Raw genomic sequence first — 15,879 nt, 5'->3', positions numbered from 1 at the left:
TTACTTAGTTACACGAAACACAACCTAAATATGTAATAAAGCGTCAGACCTTTCAGCCCAATTCTATTTTTTCTGCATGATATGAAATGTAATCAAATGAAAAAGTCTCTTTTTAAAAATAGTTTTATTAGTTTTAATCTTTTAACTTTATGCACATTTCATCAAGCAACAATTAAATTATATGCAACTGTGTTTGACTTGAATGTTTTTAACATTTAAACCTATTTCCTGCATACTCCTGCATATGAAATAAAATCACGTTTTATGTTTACACTCTTTCAAATAGATAAAAGTAAACAGCAGAAAATCAATAAAATCAAAGATTCAGCAGCTCTGAGTCCTGTCGCTCTTAAAACTATTTTCACCTGTTTAGCAGGAGTGCTGCAGCGCTCGTGTCAGTGGGGGGATCCGAGGGTTTCTCGGTAAATGTCACATTCCCGTGGCGGCGTGCTCGCTCAGAAGTTTTGGGTTTTTTTCCAGTAGAAAGAAGTTTTCTTCCCACGCAGAGTTTACAGCAGACGCTGATGTTTTTGTCACTTTTATGGAATCAAACTCAAAGTAAGGTCAGTACTTCCACACTGTAAACGCTGCACGCTCATACTCTCTCCCGCACTCGAGCTATGATCCATTGTTGATCTGCACACGTCTGTTACCACGAACGTCGCACGTTACATTAGCACGTTACATTAGCACATTACATTAGCACGTTACATTAGCATGTTACATTAGCACGTTACATTAGCACGTTACATTAGCTTGTTACATTAGCACGTTACATTAGCACGTTACATTAGCACGTTACATTAGCATGTTACATTAGCCTGAACAATTCACAGAGATCTCAGAGGTTTTGCTGTCAGTTTCCTGCCCTAAAATATAATAAAACTGCAGCTTTCAAATATCAGTTTGATGATGAAACAATAAACAACATTTACAAGAGGCAACACTACACCAAAAATCCACAGTTTTCCACAATAACCCCCCAACCCTTCCACAAACACACCGTTGTGTCGTGGCCAGTGGCGTTGGTGCCCCCCCGGCACACAGTGAGTGGCCGTTTGTCACCGTGTTCTCATGCAATCAGCTGAGGCATCAGAGCGCAACTAGCAAGAAGGCGTGAGGGACTGCTCGGTGCCAAAATGAGCGACCGGAGGGAGTCACGAGGGAGCGAGATGAAGGCAAGGGGAGAACGAGAGCGGGAAATACTTGAGAGAGCCAGTAGATGCAGTACACACTCTCAGAGGCTTCTGTCACTGCAGAGTTAGAGGAAGGCACCGAGGGGGGGGGCTGATATGGAAATAAAGGAGGAGGAAAGTGAGGACACAGGAGAAAAAAGAGACAGATAATGAGGATGGGAATCAAAGTGAGTGACAAAGGAAAGGAGGGGAAGGAGGATAAAAATAGGAGGGGAAGGCGAGCATTCAAGAACGCGTGAGAAACGGCGCTCTCTGCAGCTCAGACCACGACGCCACACTGCAGCATCACTCCCACTGTCCAGCAACACACTGCGTTTGATTTATGACCTCATTACAAGGCCACTGTCAAGGTTAAAAAAAGCGAATTCATCTACTCACCACACATACCTCTGGGTGCAGAGTGTCCACCCACGAGCTCGGCTCTCAGACTACAGACAGCATTCATGTTTTTAAATTCATTTTGAGGGCACACTTCTCTTATTTATCCTACAGAATTATTGCTCTCTTTTGGTGCTATTCTGTGTACGGGAGGGTCTGAATCAGACGTATTGCTAATGCACAAAGAAACAAGAGGGCAGGGAGGAGCTGGAGTCATGAAACAGACCGAGCTTTAACGTCCACTATAGAATTAGCCTCTGGTTCTCATTCTGCATGCACAAAATGCTCCCGTTGCTAATATCACATATTCAATTCAATTCAATTTTATTTATATAGCGCCAAATCACAATAAGGGTCGCCTCAAGGCGTATCCCTGTAGAGAACTGCTTCTGCCAATTAGCAATATGTGAAGTCCAGTGCAGGCTGTCTGTTTGATAGACTGGGGCTCAGTGCAAGCTCAGCTCATGCGCTTCCATCTCAGACCCAACTTTTTGTAGGATGAGCAAAGATTTATTCAAAATAAATAAATCAATCAACACCATAAAAATGTGGCTTTTTGCCCAACTTAGTTTTGCGTGGCACGCATTCAGTTTTCATGGTCAGGATTGAACCTTGTTGCAGTTGGAAATTTGTATTCATGCCTGATCCTGCAGAAACCTCCAGATTTAAAGGAGTAATCCAGTTACTGTGAGTATCATGTGGGACAGTCAGAGCAGGTAGATTAGAAAAGAATGATCGAGAGTAAGTATGAAGTATGAACCGATCCTCACACAATGAATTCTGTGTTTTTCATTGTTTAACCGAGTTCTGACTTTCTTTGAACTTCAGCTGTGTTTATCTATCCTCAGAATTACATTTAAAGCCTTTTTAACTAATGAATGTAATCACTAGTTAAACATGGAAGCTCAGGAGCTTTGAATGAATTTGGCTAAAGCTTCGTAGAGGTGTAGAGCGGGCTCTTGTTAACAATTCATTGAAGAGTTGCCTCACTTCCACCGAGGTCTTCAAGATCAACTCAATGATTTATTGGTGGAAAACTGACAGAAATCTTTGTAACTTGGAAACTATGATTTTTTACCCTCACACCTCCACATTGTTAGTTTTTCTTCATCATTACATTTTAGCTGCTGGACACTCGAACAACATGTCGCCTTCACTCAGATTTAAACACAGATCAAATCAGTCCCTTGCCTGGTCTTACTTCAGGGTTTGTCTGACCTTTCTCTACCACTTCCATTTAAATAACAAATTACTGCAACTCAGTGAGTTTTAGTCACAAAGTTTAGGACCTCTTACATATGGCCGTGTGTTTTTTTATCAACAAATCTCCACATGGTTCCCTTTCCTTCCTTTAAAGCAACACATCACCCAGCAGAGAATCATCTGGTGTCTCGTGTTAACAGTTTATTGCATTCTGCACTGTTACCCTGTTACTGCAGAGCACTGTTCACCACACTTTACCGTTACACTGAGCCACTGTAGTGTCGTCTCATATTTATTTTGATATCAATTCTGTTTTTGAAATAATTGACTCAATATATATTTATATATTACCATCATTTATTTCTTTACATATGCCATTGGACTTAGAGCCTGCGGCACAATCATAACTGCTGCATGTTCAATGAACTTAGAGTCTCATGTGATCTGTTGGACGCTCGCAGTCACTTTCTGTCTTCAGAGCTTCAAGAAAGCAATAAAATGACATTATGTTGGAGTCAGTTTATGATAACACGATTAACTGTGATAAATCGGTGAACACTGTTGCTGTGTATGTACACGGAAATTCACATCACACAAGATTTCACATTATCTTTTCATTCAGAGTCTCGGAGACTTGAAACTTGCTTTAAAATGGGAAAATAACCAGAATGCAGCCAGCTGGCAACCAGTTGAATTGAGTCTCCTTCTACAATTAGACACTGTTGCCAACAAGTTGCGTTCACTGACACAGACTCACACTGATTTCAAAGTGTTGCCAACCTGTCAGATTAGGCATCTGCAACCTTGGTCATTCTACCCGAGGATGAGTTCAGTCAGAGACAGGCTGCTTCCCATTTGATGAGCTGTGATCAGCAGTGGTCACCCAGACGTCGAGGGTTTCACACGCTCAGTCTCTGGATGGCCACAATGTTGCACAGCAAAAAGTCTGAGGTCAAATCCAGGCTGGTGCTTTTCTGTGTGGAGGTTACACCTTCTCCTCGTGCCTGTGTGGGTTTTTCTCTGCTGCCCTGGCTTCTTCATGGTAAAAACATGTTTGGGTCTGCCCTGAACAGCTGTTCTAGCATGCTTCCTCCTTCTGAAGCAGGAAGGGTAGCAGCTCTTTCTGCTGATTGGTTGCTCCTTGCAAGGAAGCGAAGGTTTGAACAGCAGGTGGGAGGAGCTTGTGTGCTCAAAAACAAACATGGAGCTGGACCAAGATCCAAAATAGGGATTTGCACCATCTATGATGTCATGAAGCAAAACATTAATAAATAAATGAAGTAGTTGAATTTTGACTCCAGTACAAACGTTATAATTGAGTGTTGGAGCAGTGATGACTAATCACCATGGAAAACAAATCTGTTCAGTACTCGAGGCTATCCGGTTAGCTCAGAAGCAATCATCACTTCCACAAAATATCCAATCAGTCTTTTATACATGCTATTAAAATAAACCGACCACGTGGTCTTTTTCACTGCCAACAACCACACAACAGCCACACAACTCAGCTACTATTCGCTCGCTTTATAAGTATGTGTGGGGTTACACACACAGAGCCCCTTACCTCAAACCTAACCTGTAACTTTGTCACTAAAACCACATTTGGAGTCTCAAAAATGTCTTCAGACTTGTGTAGAGCAGGATTTTGGTCCCCATGGTAAACGTCCATTTTTAACAATATCTTTTAAACAAAGCAAGAGTAAACTTCAGTTTAGCAATTAAGGGTAGTTTTGGTAAATTTGTCAGGAGTAACACAGCTGCTCCAGCTGCTCCAAAACTGAAATTTCCCGTCTGAGGCTAACAGTCCTCTTCTCTACAGCTTCTGTCACAGACAGCAGACTCTCCTCTCTCCATAGTCTGCTCTCTCAGTGACGCAGCAGCTGCTCAGTTTACCTGCTGCAGATGCTGTTCGTGATGCTGCATCTCTGCTATAGCATGCTTTGAAAGCATATAGGATGGTGGAGAGAGAGACAGATGACAGAAGGAAGTGAAACGAGCCATTATCAGACATCAGAGAGAGAAAGCAGACGAGTGGAGGTGAGGTAAATGAAGTAAGAAACTTAAACGGGGAGGCAGATGGAGAAGGCGAGAGAGCGAGTCAGACGGGAGGCTGAAAATGTGAGAAAGAAGAGGAAGCGTGAGGGCTTCACTCCTGGTCCTCTCCAGCAAGAGCAATCGCACACTGAATTATAGCATCTAGACATATCTGTGAAAGTCTTGTGAGATGACCACAAACAAACGTTACTGCACTCATTTAGCCACAAAGGAGCATTAAAAGTGTTATACAAGTAAAAGAAGCTAATGCACTTGCATCAGTGTTTTCAGTTATACAACTATCAATGAAAAAACTTGACATGTTTTCTTTTCTCTTTTCCTCACAAGTCGTGCTCATATTTAATATGAAAGCTGATGCAACTAACAGTTTAGCAAAGAGATTCCAGAAATAAACCTCAACTCCCTGCAGAGAGAGAGAGCTCAGGCCATTTCCAGCATGGTGTTCACTATCAAACGAAGGCTAAAACAACAGAAAAAACACCCTATGTGAGACAACAGAAACAGCCAGTCACATCTGCAATATCGACATTTTTAAGCAGGCACACTATGCTCCCATCTTAGACCCTACCTGGGCAGCTCACCTGCAGCTAATTTATGGCAATCAACAGAGGGTATTTATGGCCAGCTTCACCGTCGCCTCACTGCCAGTTTGTCAGCCACCCTAAGTTGGTAACTGGCTCACATTCTAGCTCGGGGTCCAAGGTCTTGTTTGCTTGCTTTGCTTCTTTGCTCCTAGCTGGTTACATCACGACATCACCGCCAAGATTCACCTTTTGGATTCTGGTCACAAACACTCACAGGATTTCAGCCACACTAACCTGCATCCACGCACCCACTAACACCTTTTCTCTCTCCCTCCAATGCGCTCTGCGAGCACCGGTCACCGTTTATGTCCCGGGCCGCCACGCTGGAATTTTCCACCTAGTATTATATTGTGTATCAATCCACGCCAAGCTTCTAGGTTTTGTTTCACCTTGTCAGTGACATGTCGTTGTAAACAAAAGCTTCTTCAGTTAAACTGTCCTGCCTCCGCACAACAATCCTGAGTCCAGTTCTGGTACAGGCCTCTGGCCCCCTTGAGAGATCTAGCAACAAGCCTTGCTGAGTCTCCGGTACAATCCTGTAACACTTTATAGCGAAGCTCATGACTAAGGATGAAATTCTTCTGTATTCCACTATAATGTGTCTCTTTCTTGTAAAATGCCCAGAAGTCGGACAAGGTTAAACAACTCCGTGATACGGCCTGTAGCCCTGAGATCGCACTGTACTTACGACGTAAAAGGGCAAAATATTATTTGTTTTTCTGCAAAATTACTCTGCAATAAAATTAATTATGCAGTGCTTAAGTGTACTTACATTATAATTATTTCTTTGTTTTCTATAATAACCTGACTTGTTACTCCCTCATTCTAGTATGCCTAACTTTAAGTATTTGTATGGAAATATATTTGCATTGTAATTTCAAATAAAACAATGAAATTTCATTTGATTACAGGGGAATTAGTTTGAATCCAAACAATACAATTTGTGGATTTTATAGGCAGCTTGATCCACATAGTAAGTGCTACACCAAGAAAACCAGAAACAAAGTAACCATGCTTACGTTGCCCATATGTGGACGCATCGTCCTATAAATACCAAAGAATAGCTTTAGTTTGATTTTGCAAAACACCATTTGCTAATACTGGCTGCTCACCCTAAGCATGGCGTAGGATTAGAGTCAGGGTTAGCACATATGATGACCTCAGAGGGTCATCAAAATGCTCCAAAAGACGCCAACACCAGAAACAGTCTTAAGGTTAGTGGCTGAGATTAGCAGAGGTGACCAGCAGCAGTGGCGTTAATCACGCGTGACTACAGCGCCGGATTCAGCCTGGGTGTGAAGCTTAAAATAACAGGTGGACAGGTTGAGCGAGACAAAGCAGCTGATTATCTGTAATCTGGTATTTTGCAGTCTCTTCGGTCTTTCCTGGATCGGATCTGGTCCTTCGGGAGTCCAGCCTCTCCTCCACTGTGAGTTTGAACTCATACATGAAGCTACAGACGCAAAGGTGAAAGTGGATTTCTCTTAAGTCTGCGCGGATGCTGCTGCTTTGTAGCGATGACCTCAGCGTTTTGTGAGTTTAGATGCTTGCAGTTGAAAAAAGGAACGAGAGGAGCTCTGACAACAGCTGGTGTTGTTTTCATGTACAGTGATGTTGAGAGAGGATCGCGACACCGTGGGGAAATGCTCCATCGAGAAGATGTTCTCCTCATTAACGAGAGGAGAGGAAGAGGTGAAAGCCAACTTCTTTTTTAGTAAATAATGGATATCCTCTGAAATATTCAAAGTCTGCATTTGAATTATGTAACGCAGCCTCTGCGAATCAAACGTCTCGGTCAGAGTCGGAGTTTCGAGAGGCTGAAGATGGAAGTCAAAGGTCGTTGTCGTTACTTCTGCTTAAAACAAAGAGCGTTCCCCGGCTCTAAACGGTGACCGCTGTTACCGCATTACATAAAAACTGATCATTGCAATCCTCCGTCTCTGCTGTTGTTTTTCTTACGCACACGCCCACATGCACTCATGCACACGCAAAATTAGACAGGCGCCACTGATTGCCTTGAATTTTGCATGACAGGGACTGACATGCAATCAGTGGCTGGATTTTCTTTGCTTACCCTGTGGCAGTTTGCTGTGTGGGCCTTTTTTTTTTCCTTTATAAGAGCCCCCCCCCCCCCACATAATTAGGCTTATGCTTTTCTTTGTGTGCTCTTAAATAGTTTTGCTGCTTGTGTTTTAATGTTCTCTGGGACATGGGAAATGCCACGACTTGGGGAACTACAGAAACACGAGGAAACTGGAAGACAAACACTGGGGAAAGAATCAGCTTGATAACGGAGAAGGGGACAAAGACGAGGTCAAATACACCAGGGCAACTGAATACAGTTAGAGCAGAGCAGACAGGGTCGGGATTTAGCTGATTGATTTTGATGAATTAACACGTAAATTCAGGTTGAGACAACTCTTCTCCTACTGTGCTTTTTATCGGCCTGGCTTGTTATCCCTCACTTTGTAAGAGGACTTGTTGATTCAACAATCCTTCGATACAAAACACAAACACGTAAATTCAACTTATCAAATGTACGGCGTCCACAAAGCAGCTCACAGACATGCTCTGTCAGCATGCTTCACAGGGCACTGCGCCTGAAATGGTCCCACATTTATTCTCAGACAGGAGGAGAACATCTTTGAGCACAGAGCGTGAATCACCAGTAAACACCGGCCTGTCTCTGGACGTTAAAGCTAAAGTTAAATAATGTGTTTTTGTTAGTCCCCATAGGGAAATTCCTCCTCTGCATTTAACCCATTCACTCAGTGAAGCAGTGGGCAGCCACCAAAGCAGCGCCGGGGGAGCAGTGTGTAGGGACGTACCTCGCTCGGGGGTACCTCAGGGTAGCCGTTCAGTAACCCCGACCTTCCGATCATGGGGCAAGCACTCTACCTCCTGAGCTATCCCTGCCCCCCTGGATAGTTATGTCATAAATATCCAGACTGAGAGCCACTTAAAAAGATAAAGGCCAAAAACACAGTTCTGGCCTTTATCTTTTTATTTGATGACCACTAAAAAAGGTCAATTGGGCCTTAAATGTATTACATTAAATGAAATACTGTAATTATATTCAAATTGGAAAATAATTGCATTAAAATCAATGGATACGTATCCGATACTTGAGGGATTTTGTTTATTTTAATGCATGTGGTTTTAGTTCTCGTGCAGCCAGTAAGCTATTTTATACACACACATGTAAATCATTAAGGAGACGGCGTGAATGTTTCAGGTTTCATCAAATGAAACCATCTCTCTCACAAACACATATATATACACATCCTGGACTGGCGGGGAACAGTAATGCCACCTGTCCCACTGACAGGTGATTGGTTACATTATATGTGCGTCCCTCCATCTGCAAATGCAACAAAAGCTACAAATCAAATGACTTTGATCACCTGCAGCATAACCTGGGAGCACCTGTATTTATTCCTGCTGACTTTATATTTGAAATGTTTACTCCAGGATAGTAAAATACTACAGAAGTACTACGGTAATATCAAAGATTCCTCCTGCTACATGAAGACATCCTTTGGGAAGTTCTGCTCACCATCCTTTCTACTTAAGACCAACGTACAAGACCAAAACAGTCACTGTGTGGTCAAAGGACAGCACTGACTCACTGAGAGGCGACTTCAACGGTACCGAATGCAACATTTTGATTGTTCCGACATTAGGGCTGCCCCAAACGATTATTTTGATAGTCGACTAATCACCGATTATTTTTGCGATTAGTCGACTAATCAGATCATCATCCATTGGACGTAAAAGTACAGCTTACTGCACCAGCAGCATCTGCTCTTATATAACTATCATTAGCTTACAGCTTTAAGTGTTTCAGGTCTGTGCTAACTAACAATAAAGACAAGATGATAGTTTATTAAATTTTAATGACGTTTGCAGATTGTTTCGGTGAAGTTTAATAAACTCCTTGCTATCTAAAATATAACAGGACACCGGAGTAAATTCTGGAGCATCTCACACTTCTGATAATCAGCTGTCTGCTTGACGTTTATTCAGCTGTGTAAAAACTATAACTTTAATCTCAGACAAACCAATTTACTCAGGAACAAATAAAATACTAAAGAAAGCCAAACAACAACATTTTAAGTTATCTAAGTGACTCATATATCATGTTTAACCTGAGTAGTGAAAGACAGCGGTGGGTTTGAAAACGATCTGCCGGGAGTCCGGTGTTCTCACGGCGCTAGTGACCTAGCCCCCGGCTAGCTATCGAGCTAGTGGGTAACAGACGTCTCCGAAAACGTCGGAGCGCTTTTGAAAATATGCGGTGTCTTGATAAACTGAGCCGATATTTGAGGTTTACACAGCTACATTCTCGCCTGAAAATATGTTAAACGTTTATTTTGTGACCCAGAAAGAATAATAAGAGTAACATTAAAACTAACTAGCTACCGCCATTGTTGGAAACTAAGCTGGGCTGCGCTATGAATTCTGGGATACAGCTTCTTCTTCTTCTTCTTCGGGGTTTAACGGCAGCTGGCATCCTTGTACATGCAGTGCTGCCATCTTCTGTTTCAGTCCGTTATTACACTCTTAAATCCTGCTACTTATTCCTGCGTCTTTTGGGATCTTACAAAGCTTCAAACGACGCGTCGACTATTAAATCAGTCGTCGACGATTTTGATAGTCGACGTAATCGTGACGAGTCGACTAATCGTGGCAGCCCTAATGTGGAGGGAGGCAGGAAAGGACCCAAAATGCAGACTCAATGCAGAGGCACAACTTAAACTCAAAATGGCTTTAATGCTGGACACGAGAAAAACTAAACTTGAATATACAAAATAAACTTGGAAGGCAGAGACCACACAGACATGTATGAGGGAGATCACAACCCTGACAAAGAGAAACACAGGGCTTAAATACACTGAGGGACAATGAGGGAATGAGACACAGAAGGAGAGCATAGCTGGGAGTTATTAGGCCGGACGAGACAAGGAGCGCAAAACTAGAAACACTGACATGAGACATGGACCTTCAAAGTAAAACAGGAAACACATCGACTGAACTCTAGACATGTAAACTTAACAGAGACCGGGGAGACAGGACAAAGAGACCTGAAACGCAGGACAGAAAGGCACAGAGTGGACACATCTAACAAAACCTAAGAACTGAAACCTTAACAGCCATAACCAAAGCCTAGGATAACAAGAACAATAATCACAACAGCACAAAGGACGCAGAACATAAACCATAATATAAAATAAACAAAACCATAAAAAACACAAGAACTCAAAATGTTGGGTCACAAAGCCCCAGAACTGTGACAGTAACCGTAACACAATCCTCTCCATGCTTCGTTATGAGACAGCTCAGGGCCTGATATGAACTCCACATGGACGTGTATCTGCACTTGTTCTCAAGGTTAAATCTAAAGGTTAGCTGTGCTGGGCACGGCAGCACCAAGGCATGAATAAAGATGAATCTCAAGTCAAATGTGAATCATGTTATTCTGTGGTAGAAATACAGTTTTAAATAAAAAGGAAATAAATGAAATCCTTTCCTTCTATCACCCAACACACTATCTTCAACTGTAACAAAATATTTTAAAAGATCAAAGAAAAGATTTAAACTTCTCATTTTGATTGTTTGTATTCAGGTGTTTCAAGAAGAAGGCGGTTAAAGGAGAAATGCCAGCCTTTGGTGTTCTTGGAATCGAACCTACAAACTTAGGATGTCTTCTTGGCAGAATTGCTGGAGGTTAATCAAGTTAGATGGAGAATATTGGTGCACAGCCATTTTCAGGTCTGTGTCAGAGGCGATGTTAGGTTCAGCTTCTCACTCTGACTTGGTGAAAATATTCCTGTGTGCTCTTGGCAGGTTGTTGTCTTGGTGCAAATAGAAACTTTCCCCCCCATCCTGCCATTTTAGGCACTCTGGTAGAGGAATTTTTCATCTGGCTCAAGCCAAGACTACCTGCATAACCTATCCATGGGGAAAAGAAGATACGAAGAGAAACTACGATTTCTGGGGACTTCATATTCTGCCCTGGCAGCTTTATTTAAATCCCTGGAAGTGGCCATGTCTCTCCATGAGCTCCAGTTTGGCATTTTAGCTAAGCTAACATCGAAGACATTTAAAGAATAGCTGGAAGGCAAAGAAGCACCGTACTGTTTTGCCCTCCAGGTGGGTGTGTCCCAATTCATGTGAAAACTATGAATTGGTGATTGTTCCATCTGAGAACAATGGAGGTTAAGTGTTCAGGACATAATGCAGGTCATCAGCTTACAGGAAAGCCAGGCTTGATCATCGACTCCTCTGCTCCGTGTGTTAAAGTGTAAATGAGATACTGAAAAGTTTAAAGTCATAGAATAAAGTGCTGCTCGAATAGCTAAATGTGACTTGCTCTAAAAACAGTTTGAGGACCCAGTACGAGTAAACCAGTCCCTTTACCAGTCATGTGGTTTCCAGAGTGGCACCTCTTCCAACAAGCCAAACGTGTTCAGTCTTTCTCTAATTAGTAAGTAAGTAAAATTTATTTATAAAGCGCTTTTCACAGACAAAAATCACAAAGTGCTTTACAACACAGGAAATGGAAATATAAAAACAATATAACAGTAAATAAAACGATGTAAAACAATAAAACTATAAAAACAGCATAAGAAGAAATTAATCAAATGCTTCTCTAAATAAAAATGTCTTCAGCTGTTTCTGAAAAGAATCAATGGAGTCCGTGCAGCGAAGAGAGAACTCCACAACCGTGGTGCCACAGAAAGGCCCGATCACCACGAGTTTTAAAACGAGTGCGCGGTACCACCAGCAGTCTCTGACCTAATGACCTTAAAGCCCGAGAAGATGTATGTGGTTTCAGCAGGTCAGATAAATATTGAGGAGCTTGACCATGCAGGGCCCTAAAGGTTAGAACTACAATTTTAAAATCCATCCATCCATCTTCATCCGCTTTGTCCAGGGCCGGGTCGCGGGGGCAGCAGCCTAAGCAAAGAGGCCCAGACCTCCCTCTCCCCAGCCACCTCCTCCAGCTTATCCGGGGGAACACCAAGGCGTTCCCAGGCCAGCCGAGAGATATAATCTCTCCAGCGTGTCCTGGGTCTGCCCCGGGGCCTCCTCCCGGTGGGACATGCCTGGAACACCTCACCCAGGAGGCGCCCAGGGGGCATCCTTGTCAGATGCCCGAACCACCTCAGCTGGCTCCTTTCGATGTGGAGCAGCAGCTGCTCTACTCTGAGCCCCTCCCGGATGGCCGAACTTCTCACCCTATCTCTAAGGGAGAGGCCAGCCACCCTTCGGAGGAAGCTCATTTCTGCCGCTTGTATCCGCGATCTCGTTCTTTCGGTCACTACGCACAGCTCGTGGCCATAGGTGAGGGTAGGGACGTAGATCGACCGGTAAATTGAGAGCTTCGCTTTTACACTCAGCTCCCTCTTCACCACGACGGACCGGTGCAGCGTCCGCATTACTGCAGCTGCAGCCCCAATCCGTCTGTCGATCTCCGGCTCCCTTCTCCCATCACTCGCGAACAAGACCCCGAGATACTTGAACTCCTCCACTTGGGGCAGGAACTCATCCCCGACCCGGAGTGGGCACCCCACCCTTTTCCGGCTGAGAACCATGGCCTCAGATTTGGAGGTGCTGATCCTCATTCCCGCTGCTTCACACTCGGCTGCGAACCGTTCCAGTGCGAGCTGGAGGCCCTCACCCGATGAAGCCAACAGAACCACATCATCTGCAAAAATCAGAGATGAGATTCTGAGGCCACCAAAGCGAAAGCCCTCCGCCACTTGGCTGCGCCTAGAAATCCTGTCCATAAAAATTATGAACAGAACCGGAGACAAAGGGCAGCCCTGGCGGAGCCCATCACCCACCGGGAACGAGTCCGACTTATTGCCGGCAATGCGAACCAAGCTCTTGCAACGGTTGTATAGGGATCGAATGGCCCGTAGCAATGGGCCAGACACCCCATATTCCCGCAACACCTCCCACAGGACACCCCGAGGGACACGGTCGAATGCCTTCTCCAAGTCCACAAAACACATGTAGACTGGTTGGGCAAACTCCCATGCACCCTCAAGTATCCTGGAGAGGATAAAGAGCTGGTCCAGTGTTCCGCGACCAGGACGAAAACCGCATTGTTCCTCCTGTACCTCACCGACCGACCACAGTATGTGAGGACTCAGGGCTGTGTGTCGGACAGGGTCGTCTGCAGTACGGGGGCCCCACAGGGAACGGTTCTGGCTCCGTTCCTCTTCACCATCTACACTGCAGACTTCTCCCACAATTCCACCCAGTGCTTCCTGCAGAAGTTCTCTGATGACTCTGCAATAGTCGGCCTCATCACTGATGGGGACGACAAGGAGTACAGAGGACTGACTCAAGACTTTGTGGACTGGTGCCAGCTGAACTACCTCCAGATCAACGCCAGTAAAACCAAGGAACTGGTGGTAGACTTCCGCAGGCACAAGCATTCTCCACTGCAACCACTGAACATCCAAGGTATGGACATTGAGGCTGTGGACAGCTACAGGTACCTTGGTGTTCATCTGAACAACAGACTGGACTGGACTCATAACTCAGACGCCCTCTACAGGAAAGGGCAGAGCAGGCTGTACCTGCTGCGGAGACTCAGGTCATTTGGGGTGGAGGGCCCACTCCTGAAGACCTTCTATGACTCTGTTGTGGCTTCTGCTATCTTTTATGGTGTGGTCTGCTGGGGCGGCAGCATCTCTGCTGGGGACAGGAAGAGACTGAACAGGGTGATCCGAAGGGCCAGCTCTGTTCTAGGATGCCCTCTGGACCCAGTGGAGGTGGTGAGTGACAGGAGAACGGCGGCTAAGCTGTCATCCCTGATGGACAACATCTCCCACCCCATGCAGCAGACTGTGACAGCACTGAGCAGCTCCTTCAGTGGGAGACTGCGGCACCCACGGTGTGGGACGGAGAGATTTCGCAGGTCTTTCCTCCCCACTGCTGTCAGACTCCATAATAAAGACTTTAACTGATCAAGCACACACATCCATACATATGCAATAATACTAAGTGCAATAATCCTTTCTGTCATCGTTGTATTTTTACTCAGTTGTATATAGTATTTGTATTCTATTTTTATCTTATTGTATATTTTTATTCTATTTTATTCTACTGTATATAGTATATTATTTTATTCTATTCCGTACAGTTGTGTACTGTATTTATTCTTATTGTATTCTAATTTTTGCGTCATAACTTTTGCACTGTCCACTTCCTGCTGTGACAAAACAAATTTCCCACGTGTGGGACTAATAAAGGTTATCTTATCTTATCTTATCTTATCTTATCTGTATCCGAGGTTCGACTAGCGGGCGAACTCTCCTTTCCAGCACCCTGGCATAGACTTTCCCAGGGAGGCTGAGGAGTGTGATCCCCCTGTAGTTGGAACACACCCTCCGGTCCCCTTTCTTAAATTTTAAAATGAAACCTAAAATTTACAGGCAACCAGTGAAGGGAGGCCAAGACTGGAGTGATATGCAATCTTCTCTTGGTGCCTGTTAAGAGACGTGCTGCAGCATTCTGCACAGTCTGAAGACGATTTAAGGCTGATTTGTTAAAACAAGTAAAAAGGCCGTTACAGTAGTCTAAACGAGAGGAAATAAAAGCATGAATAATCATCTCAAGTTCAAGCTTTGATACCATTAATCTGATTGTCATGAATGTTAACATTTAACATGCTGACTGAAGCCTGTAGCCTCTGACATGTAACGCTTTGGGGTTTTTTCATTTGCTCTGAGCATTGCATGATCGCACATTGAATTTTGTGGGATCGTCCACTCCTGGGAAGATTGTGTTAACCAGCACCTCGATGCTCCGGACCAGCAAACTGCCAAAACTCCTGCTTTTATAGAGGTGCTCACACGTTGTGTTAGTCAAATGATTAGCAGTACATAGCTAATACTTACAGAGCTTTATGTTTCAAGTGGAACTAGATACCAAGAATGACAATCAGCCTGCATTTACTTGGTGCTGACAAACTCTAATGGCAGTTCTTTCTTATGTTTGATGAGTGCTCATGGTATAAATACCATAACACTCTGAAAGTTGTGCCACTGAGGGGAAATAATCAACACAGAGGCGAGAGGATACTGCGTTTTAATAAAGAGCACAAGGCAACCAAGGCTTGCAAAGAGAAGTTGCATGAACTCTAAAGCTGTTAATTCAATAAAAAACCCACTTTTTGTAACCCTTCATCCTGTGAGGGTAAAGATGTTGACAGCAGTGGTCAAAACAGTCCTTCAGCTGAGCATGATGGACGGTATCCAGCTTCCCTGGTTTTCATAGGAACAGACTAAGAAATACTATCTGCTGCTGTGCAGACTGCAGTTTACCCTTCACTGATTATTGTTCTAGGCTTTCCAAGCATGAATGTCTGCTGGCTATCAAACGTCAACATCCATCTCCTTATGCGCATAAACTCTTGTTTTAGTTACATTTCGATTCTTCCTACA

This window comes from Astatotilapia calliptera, chromosome 15, assembly GCF_900246225.1.
Source record: "Astatotilapia calliptera chromosome 15, fAstCal1.2, whole genome shotgun sequence".
NCBI lineage: Eukaryota > Metazoa > Chordata > Actinopteri > Cichliformes > Cichlidae > Astatotilapia > Astatotilapia calliptera.
The sequence above is the reverse complement of the archived record's forward strand: the minus strand, read 5'-3'. Positions refer to the sequence as shown.